The sequence below is a fragment of the Meriones unguiculatus genome, chromosome 1, assembly GCF_030254825.1.
Source record: "Meriones unguiculatus strain TT.TT164.6M chromosome 1, Bangor_MerUng_6.1, whole genome shotgun sequence".
In the NCBI taxonomy this organism is placed as follows: Eukaryota; Metazoa; Chordata; class Mammalia; order Rodentia; family Muridae; genus Meriones; species Meriones unguiculatus.
In genome coordinates, this window is record NC_083349.1 from 90145856 (window position 1) to 90157348 (window position 11493).

Here is an 11493-nt window from a genome sequence, read left to right on the forward strand (position 1 = left end):
ATATCCAGCTTTCTTTTATATCGTCATTTCCTTTTCTTTGACTTATTCACAACAACCAGAAAAGGGCTCTAATTTCTTTCTTATGTAAGTCTTTGAATTCTTGATTTTTTAAAAACATTTTTTATCAAAAAAGAGTTTTAATGTAAAAAAATTAAAGGCTTATGAAACTGATGGGCTGTGTGTGTGAGATCACGGAGTGGAGCTGCTAGCTGCTGGCATTCCAAGTGTCATGAAGTACAGAAAGCATGAGAACTCTAGAGTCTCAGCCTCAAGTGCTTCATGCCTGACAACAGAAGTTCACATCTGGCATCAGAAAGTGATTGGGAAGCCACCGTGTGAAGCACACCCTCCAGCCCGCAACCCTCATGTCCTTCCAAACCTGGAACAGGAGTATTTTGTTTTATGTTTGTTTGCAGACCATACACTGGAACTCTAAACACAAAGAAACATCGGTTTTTGTTTCCAGGCTTCCATCCTCCTACCAAAAGTCGGCAGAAGGGAGCATGGGGATCCAACCTAGTTTTGTCTTGTTTACCCTTTGTTTTAGTCTGCAGCTCCAAAGCCTTCCTCACCTGCATTGTCTCAACCAGTTCGAGCAGGTGTCTATCTCCACCAAGCCTGCAACTCAACACTTCTTCCAGTTACTGCTAAGCTCCATTTTACCAGTCTACACAACACCATGTATTTTCTTCATCCTGCTTGACTAATCCGCCCTTCTTGAAACAATCTTTTTTTCCTTTCCTCCAAGTATTTTTCTGAATGGGTTGAGATATAATACTGGTTTCACTGTCTTCTCCCTTTATCCTCCAAAAATGAATGGGTGGTTCTCCCTTCAAAACTGTTTCTTCCATGTCCTCCTGCTCCACTGGTAGGGACCACATAGAGCTACTCAGTCAACAAACTAAGATGTCGTTCTCCATTTATTGGAAAGAATGGAGCTTGGTCTGCCTATACATTCCATCACTCACTTTGATTGCCCTGGTATTACTCTGTCCCATGTCATCTACCACTTAGACTGCACCAAGTTCCTTTTGTCTCTCCCTGTTTTTAATCTTATGCTGTCAGTCTTTTACCCACATAGCAACTGTCAGTTTATGTTGTCAGTCTTTTACCCACATAGCAACAAACACCAGTTTGTCCTATTTTCTAAACCTGTTTTTTAGTATTGAAATAAAACACATGTATAGGAAGTGGATGAAACATGCACATTCAGCCCACTGAATTAATCCATAGAATCCATCACCTGACTGTTCACAGTTTAGACTCTTAGCAGTTCTTAACTTCTACAGTAAAAGAGTGACTATTATTTTTTATAAAATTTTATTAATTATGTACATCCCAGCTAAATAAAATTAAACAATATGTTTTTCTTTAACTATGATTTCATTCATTTAGTATTACACTCATAACTATCATGAATATTTGTGTCTGTAGTGGTAAGCAATCTATTTCCAATGTTATGTATTCAACAGAAATCCATTGTGTGCTTATGTCACCATTTTTCCCATTGCATTGTTGATGGAAGTCTTTAGTTTTGTATCATTATAATTAATATTGCTTTGAGCATTTGTATGATGTCTTTAGCAAGCACCAAAAATATTTTTATTGGGTACAAAATAGTCAGTAGAATTCTTATGATGGGTTATTTTTATCTTCAATGTTGATAAAAAAACTTTCTGAATTGCTTCCCAAAGTAATATTTCCAAATTGCAGTGAGCATAGAGACTATGTGTTTCTTTATCACTTAACTAAATATGATTATTTCTCATCTCTCATTAGTTTAACGAACATCATGATCCTTCAACCCTCAACCTTTCTGCACACATCCAAGGGAACAAACATGTTCAAACATATTGCATTTTCATAACAATCAAGCTCCAGAGCTTTTTCATAAGTAAAATACAATTAACAATACAGTGTGACCTAAACCTTCAAATCTGCACATCACCTTATGAGTCTTCGTAATCTAAAGCACTCTGCCTGGGATGGTATCTGGATTTTTTCTCCGTATTAGAGTCTCAACACAGGGCCTTATAAATGCTGGGAAAATGCTCTACCACTTACCTAAACCCTAACCTATGTTTACAACTTGAATGTGACATAAGATCTTCTATAGCTCAGGCTGGCTTTGAGCTATAGTGTCAATGTTGAATGCTAGCCATAGATATATGCATGCCTCTGCATCCAGAATTCTTGGATTAAAGGCGTATGCCACCATACCTAGGCCACATTTTTTTTAAACATCTGGGGTTTCACTGTGGTTTGTCTAGGTGTTGATTCGTTTTCATTTATTTTGTTGTGATTTTCCAAGATGACCGTAGTAACTGAACTACAGATCACCCTTGTGCTGCTGTTGGGTTTGAAAACTCCCCAGACCTGAGAGGACTCAGAAGTAATGTGGCCCATAGAAGAGTTGTTTTACCTGAAGCTGTCTTTTGTCATTCAGTGTAGGTCTGCAGGAAATGTATTGGAAGTCACCAGATCCATCCGAGCAGCCTTTCTGTCAGAGGGCCTTCTCATCTCCCAGATGTAGCTTTCAATCAATAAATGCCTCCCAGACAAAAGTAGAGCCAAGCACTGAACCTGCTGGAAGCTGCTGAAAAGTCTTCACCGATTTGTTACTCCAACACAATCTAGCAGGTTAAAATAAAAGCTGCTATATATTTTGGCCACAGTGGACTAGCTAATCTGAGCTACATCATCAAGTACATGCTGAAGCTAAAATACTGCTAATCTTTTAAAACTGTAAGTTATAGGATTTATGCCTGAGGATCAATCAATAACTATGACACACGAAAGAGCAGTGGCAAAGAAGCAGATTTTCCACATGAGTTTCAAGGTAACAATTTGAAGAGGTGACCACAGAAAGACCAAATGTGCTAAAGAATTTAAACAACAACAAAACACAAAGTAGCCTTTCAAGGAGGGAAGATGTAATCTCCTGATTAAAGAAGTGATTTATGAAGCTAGTTTGCAAAATCAAGAAACTAAGTTAGGAAAAGCACTGAGCTGACTAGATCTAAAACATCAAAATGAGAGGCAAGCTAAAACATTTTATGATATCAAGAATGACACCATCCCTCCCCCAGCAGTGATGATCCAAGATGCACAACAAATCTCAAACAGCTGAAATAATCCTAGATGAAAAGATATGATTCTAAGCACAATGACATCCCAACAGAGAGTCTATATATATGGAATACGCTGTCAAAATAAAACAAACCACAGAAAAAAATTGGAGGCATCAGGTGTGGCATTATAGAAGCCCATCTCTGGATCCTTAACAACCCATGAAGCACCATTCAAGAGTTGGTTTTCTCCACTGCTCCACCTCTTTCCCAGAAAGCATCCCAGGAAGGGGCATCTAATTAAGCCCCAATCCTTGAGTTCAGGAAGCTTCGTTGCAGTGGAAAATGTCCACCAGATAAAGACTAAAGTCTTTAAGATATCATGGTAGACATCCAGGTTTTAGTATTGGATTTATATTGTCATTTAAGAACAGGGACTTTTCTTCATTACTTACAAGTCATCAAAAGCCTCAGAGTCTCAAAGGCATTCTACCAAGAGTGGAAAATAAGTTTCTGGTAAATTAATTATAAAGGGTCAGTGATAGTTAAAAATACAGTTTAGATAATTTTATAATATCCTATTTTTCAGAGAAAAAAAAATGGGAGTTTGAGAAAAATGATTACCTGTGGAGTTGGGTAGGCTAGCAGAGAAAAGGGTGGATCTAGGAAGGCCAGCAAGGTATCTGTGCTGTTGTCCCACAGGGATAAGTAAAAAAAAAAATAAACTCCCTTCAGTTTGGGCCACTTGAAAGTAAGGCATGTCCCTGTCACACAGTGGGCAGCTTTGAGATGCTAATAGAGAAATCAGATTACCTTAAGGTCTTAGTTGTTTGTTCTGCCTCTATAGTTCACTGCCAGTGTTTCTTTCAGTTAATTGTTAAAATTGTTTAACTGTTAATTCACTTTTCTTATGGAGAAAGTGAGAAAATAATACTTGAAAAAATTCTGGAAAATGTATAGTGAAGTATAAGCCTGTTGCAAGTGAAATGAATGATCATTAAATTGCCCGAATAAATGAATGAATGGATAGATGAATGAGTGAGTGAGTGAGCGAAATGTGAATCCATATCAGGAGCAGAAGAAATAAATGCTATATTATACAGACACTTCAGCAGAACTGAACTCTCTCACATAAGTGTATATTCCTTTGTGTGTGTGTTTTCAATAATCAAAGTGATATTTAAATATTAAATAGATGTTTTGACTGCCTCAAGGACTAGTCTGGAGTATCCACCTACCCTGGCATGAACCTATTGGGGTGAGTGCCCCTACTTGCTATTCAGCTTAGCGTTTGCCAGCAAGCATTCCGAGCCCTGTGCTAAAGGCTGCTGGCACGCCTTCCAGGGATGGCTGAGCTGAAATGAATAGCAAGGCAGTGTCAGCTGCCGGCTTTCATTACATCCTTTTTGACTGAGTTGAATATTAAAACAAGGCCACCTGATAGAGTCATCTTGGATTCCTGCAGGAAGAGACTGAAGGTGCTGGAAGCAAAATGAGGTGCAGGTGGGGTAGCATAATAAGTTCTGCAATTTACAAGTGTTAATATGAAATCAGAATGAGAACCTCACTGGAAAGCATCTATAGGCTATTTATCCGCTCAGAGTGACCTTGTAATCCATCAGTCATTAAAAAGATAGCAAAGAACATGAATGCCACCCTGTGGCTACCAGAAGAAATTATATTTAATACAGCATAATTTTGCATAATTAGGTGGTAATGAGAATGTGATTAAAAGAATTCATGCAGATGTCATGGGGAAAGGGTGAAGGGAAGGCTCAGGTAAACTGTTGTCACTACCAGGATATCATTCATGGAGTAGTACTCAAAGTGCTGCGTAAAGAAAAAAACAAAACAAACAAACAAACAAAAAAACAACCTCCCTAATCTAATCCTGCCTCTTTAAAGGAAGACAATAAAATAAAACCAACAAATACTGATTAGAGCCACACAAACCATCAGACAGAGAATAGATTACTGGCACCAGATTCAAGCACAGAGGAGTGAAGGTAGGCTTTATAGTATCCCTCTTGCTAAGCATACAAAAATGAGGTGAGACGGTGATGAACAGTAAGGAAGGTGAAGCTCCCACAGTAGACAGAGAGCAGAATGCCTGGTGCTTTAGCTTTCTGAGAATATGGACTTTTAGTCAAAACCAGAACGTGTGTGTATGCGTGTGTGTATGCGTGTGTGTATGCGTGTGTGTATGCGTGTGTGTATGCGTGTGTGTATGCGTGTGTGTATGCGTGTGTGTATGCGTGTGTGTATGCGTGTGTGTATGCGTGTGTGTATGCGTGTGTGTATGCGTGTGTGTATGCGTGTGTGGGTACAGCTCAGAGGGAAGCCTTTAAGGGTGTGTTCTCTCCTTTCACTACATGTCCCTGACATTGGACTCAGGTCATCGTGTTTTCCTTCTTAAGCCCTTTTAACTGGTTTAAGACCAGACCTTCTAAAATGTATCAACTTAGATGATTTCTTATTAGTCATTTCATGCATGTTTTGTCTGTGTGTATGTCTGTGTATACATGTATATCTGGTGCATATGGAGGCCAGAAGAGAGCATGAGATGCCTGGAACTGAGTTAGGGATGGTTGTAGGCCACTGTGTGGGCACTGGAAATTGAACCAAAGTTCTCTGGAAGAGCAGCCAGTGCTCTTAACTGCTGACTCCAGTCACTCTCACTTAGATGTCAAAAGAATCAGACTGTCTTCAAGAACTATAAGGGCAAATGCAAGATGGCTACTTCAGTTGTCCAGCACCTGACAGTGGTGGCCTGGACCTAGATGGATTTACACATGTCATAGAAATAACCAGATTTTATTCAGATAATTAACTTAAGTTCAAAACCATTTCTTACCAAATTCAATCAATATTAATCAATATAACATACAAAATCCAAAATACAGAGTTTAATGGCTTACTGAACTTACAAGTGAGAATATTTGAGAAAAAAATGCTAATTGGCCTGATGTGTCCACTATATATTGCCTACATGTACTCACTAATAACACTCCTGTTACCCTCATTCAAATCCCTTCTATGATGCTCACCCTCTAAAGTTGATACCCTCTTTTTCTTTGATTATATTTGTTACATGCATATATATGTCAGCGTGTGTATGTCCTATAGATAGATATAACCTGCTGAGTTTTGTTTGTTTGTTTGTGAACATGTGGTTTCAAAGCTGACCACTCTGTGTTGGATGATCAATAAGGGGCTTATTCTTGGGAAAGGCTAGTTCTCATTAGCCCAGCACTCAATAATTGCTTGTAGCCCTTTATCTAGGGGTAGGACACCATGAAAAAATTTCCCTCTTCCATGTTAACATGTCCAATGGCATTGCAGTGTTCCTGTCTTGCTTAGGTAGCCATTTCTGGGGAACATTCACAGCAGAGTTTCAGGTATTTGGGCTCTTGCAATTATTCTGCTTCCTCATCTGCAACACTCCCAGAGCAATAAATGCAGGAACTGTGGTGTAGATACAGTCATTGAGGCTGGCTTCCTCATAAGCCTCTGATCGATGGATAGTGCCCAGCTGTGATTTTTCTATAATGTTCTCCTTTCCCTGTGAGGAAAACATGGAAGAAGTGGAAGCCAAACTTATCTGTGGGTATAAGAACGAGATTTAGAAGCCAGTAAGGAATTATGATGGTCCAACAAAGTAACAGCAGTAGATTTTTTTCTAAGGTCATGATCTCGCTAGTACCAAAGATGTTTACATTTCTAATATAAGCCATGATTTTCCTCCTCTTTTATGGACCTTAAGTCCAATCAGACAGACGTTGGTTGCCACTGACATGACTGCCATGTATTTTATCTTTATTGCATATCTTGCCATGCTGTAATTGGCACAATTCACAGGTGTTTCAGCCAGGTAGGACTATTTAATTGCTTCCTTTTCCATTGACAACTTGCATAGTATTTTATGGAACCATGAAAGCAAGATCACAGGAGAGAGACTTTCAGGTCATCCAAGTCCTATATCCTAAATGTGTGGTGTCTTCAGCAATAGAAGCCCACCTCCAAGCACTGAGAAGCAACAAAGGGTTACAACAATAACCAATTGTTTTGGAAGTCATTCGGGCTACCCTGATCAATCCTTCAAAAGATAATTTCTTGTGTCTGGTTCTGGGATTTCTGTATGGCTCTTGTGCCAGTCCAAATAGTGTAATGTCCATATGTATGTATGTTTATACATATGTGTGTGTGAGTGTGTGTGTTATGTATAATTTGGGGTAAATATAAAATATTATGATTCTTTAAAGCTTCAAAAATATGTACAAATGTTATGTATCTTTTTTAAATTAAAAATTATATGCTAGTCCATCTCTTTATATTACTTGAGCAGGTCCTGGGGCCAATATTCTTGGATATGGAACCTTCATATCTAAAGATTGAGAGTAACTGAGATCCCCTCGGGATACTTGGATATCCATAAACAAATAGCTCTAGCATGGTGGTCAGGCTTCAACCACGCAATGCTCCCTTAGCCTTTGAACATAAGTACAGTTACCTGTGCGTGGGCCTCTCATACCAGAGGACAGCTGCAGAGCTCCGGCCTACCACGACACTTCCCACCCATCACACCATTTGTCTCCACAAAAGAGGAAAAAGAAACCAACTTCTCAACATTAAGATCTAAAGGGATGAAATCACAAGCATACCATCCCGGTCACCACAGTCACCTAGGTTATAAAATTATTTAACCTACTCTAAAACTCCACCTCTAAGGTAAGCAAAGTTAATGTAGAAGAAGATATATTAGGCCAGCCGAGCACAGGGGATGTTCACGTGTTAATGCCACTGTTCCAGAGTTCAAGGTTCACCTACAACTCCATTTTAGTTCACCCAATAAAAAGTTCACTAAAGATCACAGGAGAAAAGATGCTGTGAGCCGTGCATGACACCAAACACACACACACACACACACACACACACACACACACACACACACAAACAGTATACTTCTAGAGAGGTAGGGTAGACAAGGGATGAGTAACATTTTAAAAGATAAACATATATACGGAGAGAGACAGATCATATACTCTAGCAAAAATATTACATTATTTAACTAAGGTAAATACTGACTCTGGAGGTAAAAATATTCTAAGGGCTGTGACACTGAACTAGCCTCTACCATCAAAAAGAATAACAACAAAAAAAGCATTGTAGGAAAAAAGAAGATGGCCTTGTCTGTGCTCAGACAGGGACCTGAGCAAATGCCACCTCCCTATCTAACAGATGCAGAGCCTGACAAGCCTCTAAAATGAAGCCAGCCAGGCACAATGAAGATCAACAGTGAAAATGTTCTGTGTCATTTTGTATCCAATTCTTGGCACAAACAATGAGAAAAAGTGAGAAAATTGTTAAAGAGATATAAATGTTTTGGAGAAAAATGGTGGTGCCTGAGAGTTTAAAGGACAGTAGAAGAGGGGTATTGGATCATGAAATCCATTCATAAAAGTTGCTGGTTCAGGTCACAGACTGAAAGGCATGCCCTACTGTAAGTTTAGAAATCCAATTCACCTCAGTTCTTCTCTGATTAATTAAAAATATGTTTCTAAATCATCAGTACTCAAAAACTGTTCTTGGGGAGTCAAGCTTGGCCTTTATTATAAGAGTTTAGTTTGAGAAAAAAATTCTGAAGTTCACATTGAGGTAAGAAATAAAAACAAAATCCATGAAACAAAATCCACAAAAAGGAGAAACAGGGGCTTGGTTCAAAGGGCCTTCTGAGGAGCTTCTTCATCTCGTTCATGGGAATGGCCAAGAAGCTTCCATGGTGTATGTGGAATAAATGCATTAAACTTCTCAGAATCCGTGGCTTAGGACAATATATTTCTGTAAGATGTTTCAGCTTTTAAAGTATATTCTAATTTTTTTTTTCTATCAGACCCATGAAATCAGTAGGAAAAACAGTGCTACCACTGTGAAGGTAAAAATGGTGTTTTAACCTTTTTCTCTGAGGAAGAAATAAAAGTCCAGGTATTTGCTCAAAACCTCAAAGTCATCACAAGGACTGTAACAGAATGCAGAAATTCTGACTGTTTAGCTTTAGAGGTAACATGCTTTACTTCTGAGCGAGCTGAATGTTGTTTCTACAAGCATTTTTTTCTCCAAAGTCTTTTGGCACCTGTAAAATGAGGGAGAAAAGTATCCTGTTATAGGGCTGTAGAGACTGTTCAAATAATTTTGGGATGTCTTTTTTTTTTTTTTTTTCCTAAACTAGGAGAATGACATTGTGGGGAAATTAAAGTCAGATGAGGGGTATTCAGATCAGTTAACCATGAAAAGCAAAGATGGTCTTTCAGGTAAAAATTTGAAACTACGTGAGTATCTTTGCAGTTTTGCTCCATCTCAGATGGTGTTCTCCTAACAGCTTAGATCCATGACTTCAGTCAGAAACTGATATCCTTACGGTTGTTCATTTTCTCTATCTAACTGAATAATATGCTTTAACTGGGAGATAAAATATGCTTTAAACCCTAATTAAAAATGAGGATTACAATATGCTGACCTTATAGAAAGAAAACTAAACACAAAAGAAGTTGCCCTTGGGGTTAATGGGAAAAGAAATTGTTATCTTGGTTCCTTTCCCTTTGTAAAAAACATTTCGATTCAAACCTAAATTGAATATTGGATTAGCTCTAATAAAGAATGGTCATGTATTGAAAAATGTAGTATGATCCTCTTTTAATGATTCTTATTTACATGTTGAAACAAAAAAAGTTAAAAGTAGTAGACTGTCCTCAAATATTTCTTATCATAAAGCTCAGACTATGGTTAGATGTATGAACTGAGGCAATACAGACTATCTCCTCAAGAACATACACATCTCAGTGCATACTAAACACAGCGAACTGTCAGAGAAACATAGATGTATTCATCAGTCTAGCTAGCTGTTGCCTCCCATTTGCTTTGCAATCAGGATATTGGAAGCATGGACATGGAACATCAGCTTTAATGTAGCAACACTGAATTCAAAGGAAGTACCCGTTTCCTTGTGCTTCTAGACAGCAGGAAAGTAAGAGGCAGGGAAGAGGGATGACCAACACTAGCCTTTCTTAGCATCTTCTGATTGTGGTGGACACTGGATCTATAGATTAAGTGCTATTTTTCTAAAAATATTCTTAAAGCCTATTTATTTATACCATTATTGTTCAATAAATACTTTAAATTATCAACTATTTGAAGGCATAGAATAAGAGCTTGTTAATTTTTTTCATTGAACTTATAGTGATCCATAAACATGCTTATATATATATTTGCTCATATTCCTTGAGTTACATGCAGAACGTCATTAGAGAGTCATCAATTGAGTGTGAAAACAAATTTCAAGCATGGCAAACAATAAGACCTCAGTCAAAACAACATTGTACATGCAATATGATCAAAGTATGGTGTTGAATTTGGTTCCTGAAGTCTAGTTAAGAGCACATGTACCCCAATTTATTTCATGTTTTAAAAGAACAATATACATCATAAAGTTTTGGTTGTCAAGAAATCCTGCTGGGTTCTCTGGGCAACTATTTATGCTTCAGTGTTATGTCATGTGGCTCCCAGGTCAACCAGGGCTTGGTTCATTTGCTATGAATGAGATGACTGTGTTTCTCCATAAACGTGGTCTCTTGATGTCAAGAAAGCTAAACCACAGCCTAATCAAGGCTTCTAACTGCATGTTTCCCATTTGCCAAAGCAAGCCATGCAGTAATCCCATAGCCAATACGACAAAAGATTGCAGCAGGACTTACGCTGCAAACCTGAACAGATGACAGACTCAGCTACAGGTCATATGTCGCCGGGATGCACACTCTAAGAGCTGCACATTTTCATACACAGTCTGACAGGGGTAAACCAAAAGTTTAATTCATCTTCTTAAAATAAAGTGAGATTACAAATATATTTTTCTTTTTTCTATGAACTAAAACTTCTACAATAAAAATGTGTCATACATTGTTTCTGTTAAAGAATCCAAGTTATTTCAAACAAGTTGTGGATATATGTTATCCAACAACTGCAGAATTGGGGTGGCAAATGCTTAGTTCTCAGCATTTCTAGCCCTGTGACTTTTTAATATAGTTCTTCATGTTGTGGTGAACCCCCAGCCACAAAACTATCTGTTAGTACTTCATAACTGTAATTATGCTACTGTCATGAATCATAATGTAAATATCTGTGTTTTCTGATGGTGTTTGGTGACCCTTGGGAAAGGATCTTTCAACCCCTACTGGGTTGACCCACAGGTTGAGAACCACTGGCTTTGTGGGTAAAGGCATTTGTAGCCAAGCCTGAAATCAAGGGTTTGATCCCCAGGACCCACAGAGCAGAAGGAGAAAACCACCCCACAAATATCCTCGGAACTTCACACATAACATGTATGTCTGCACACACACACACGCACACACACATACACATACACACAAATAAA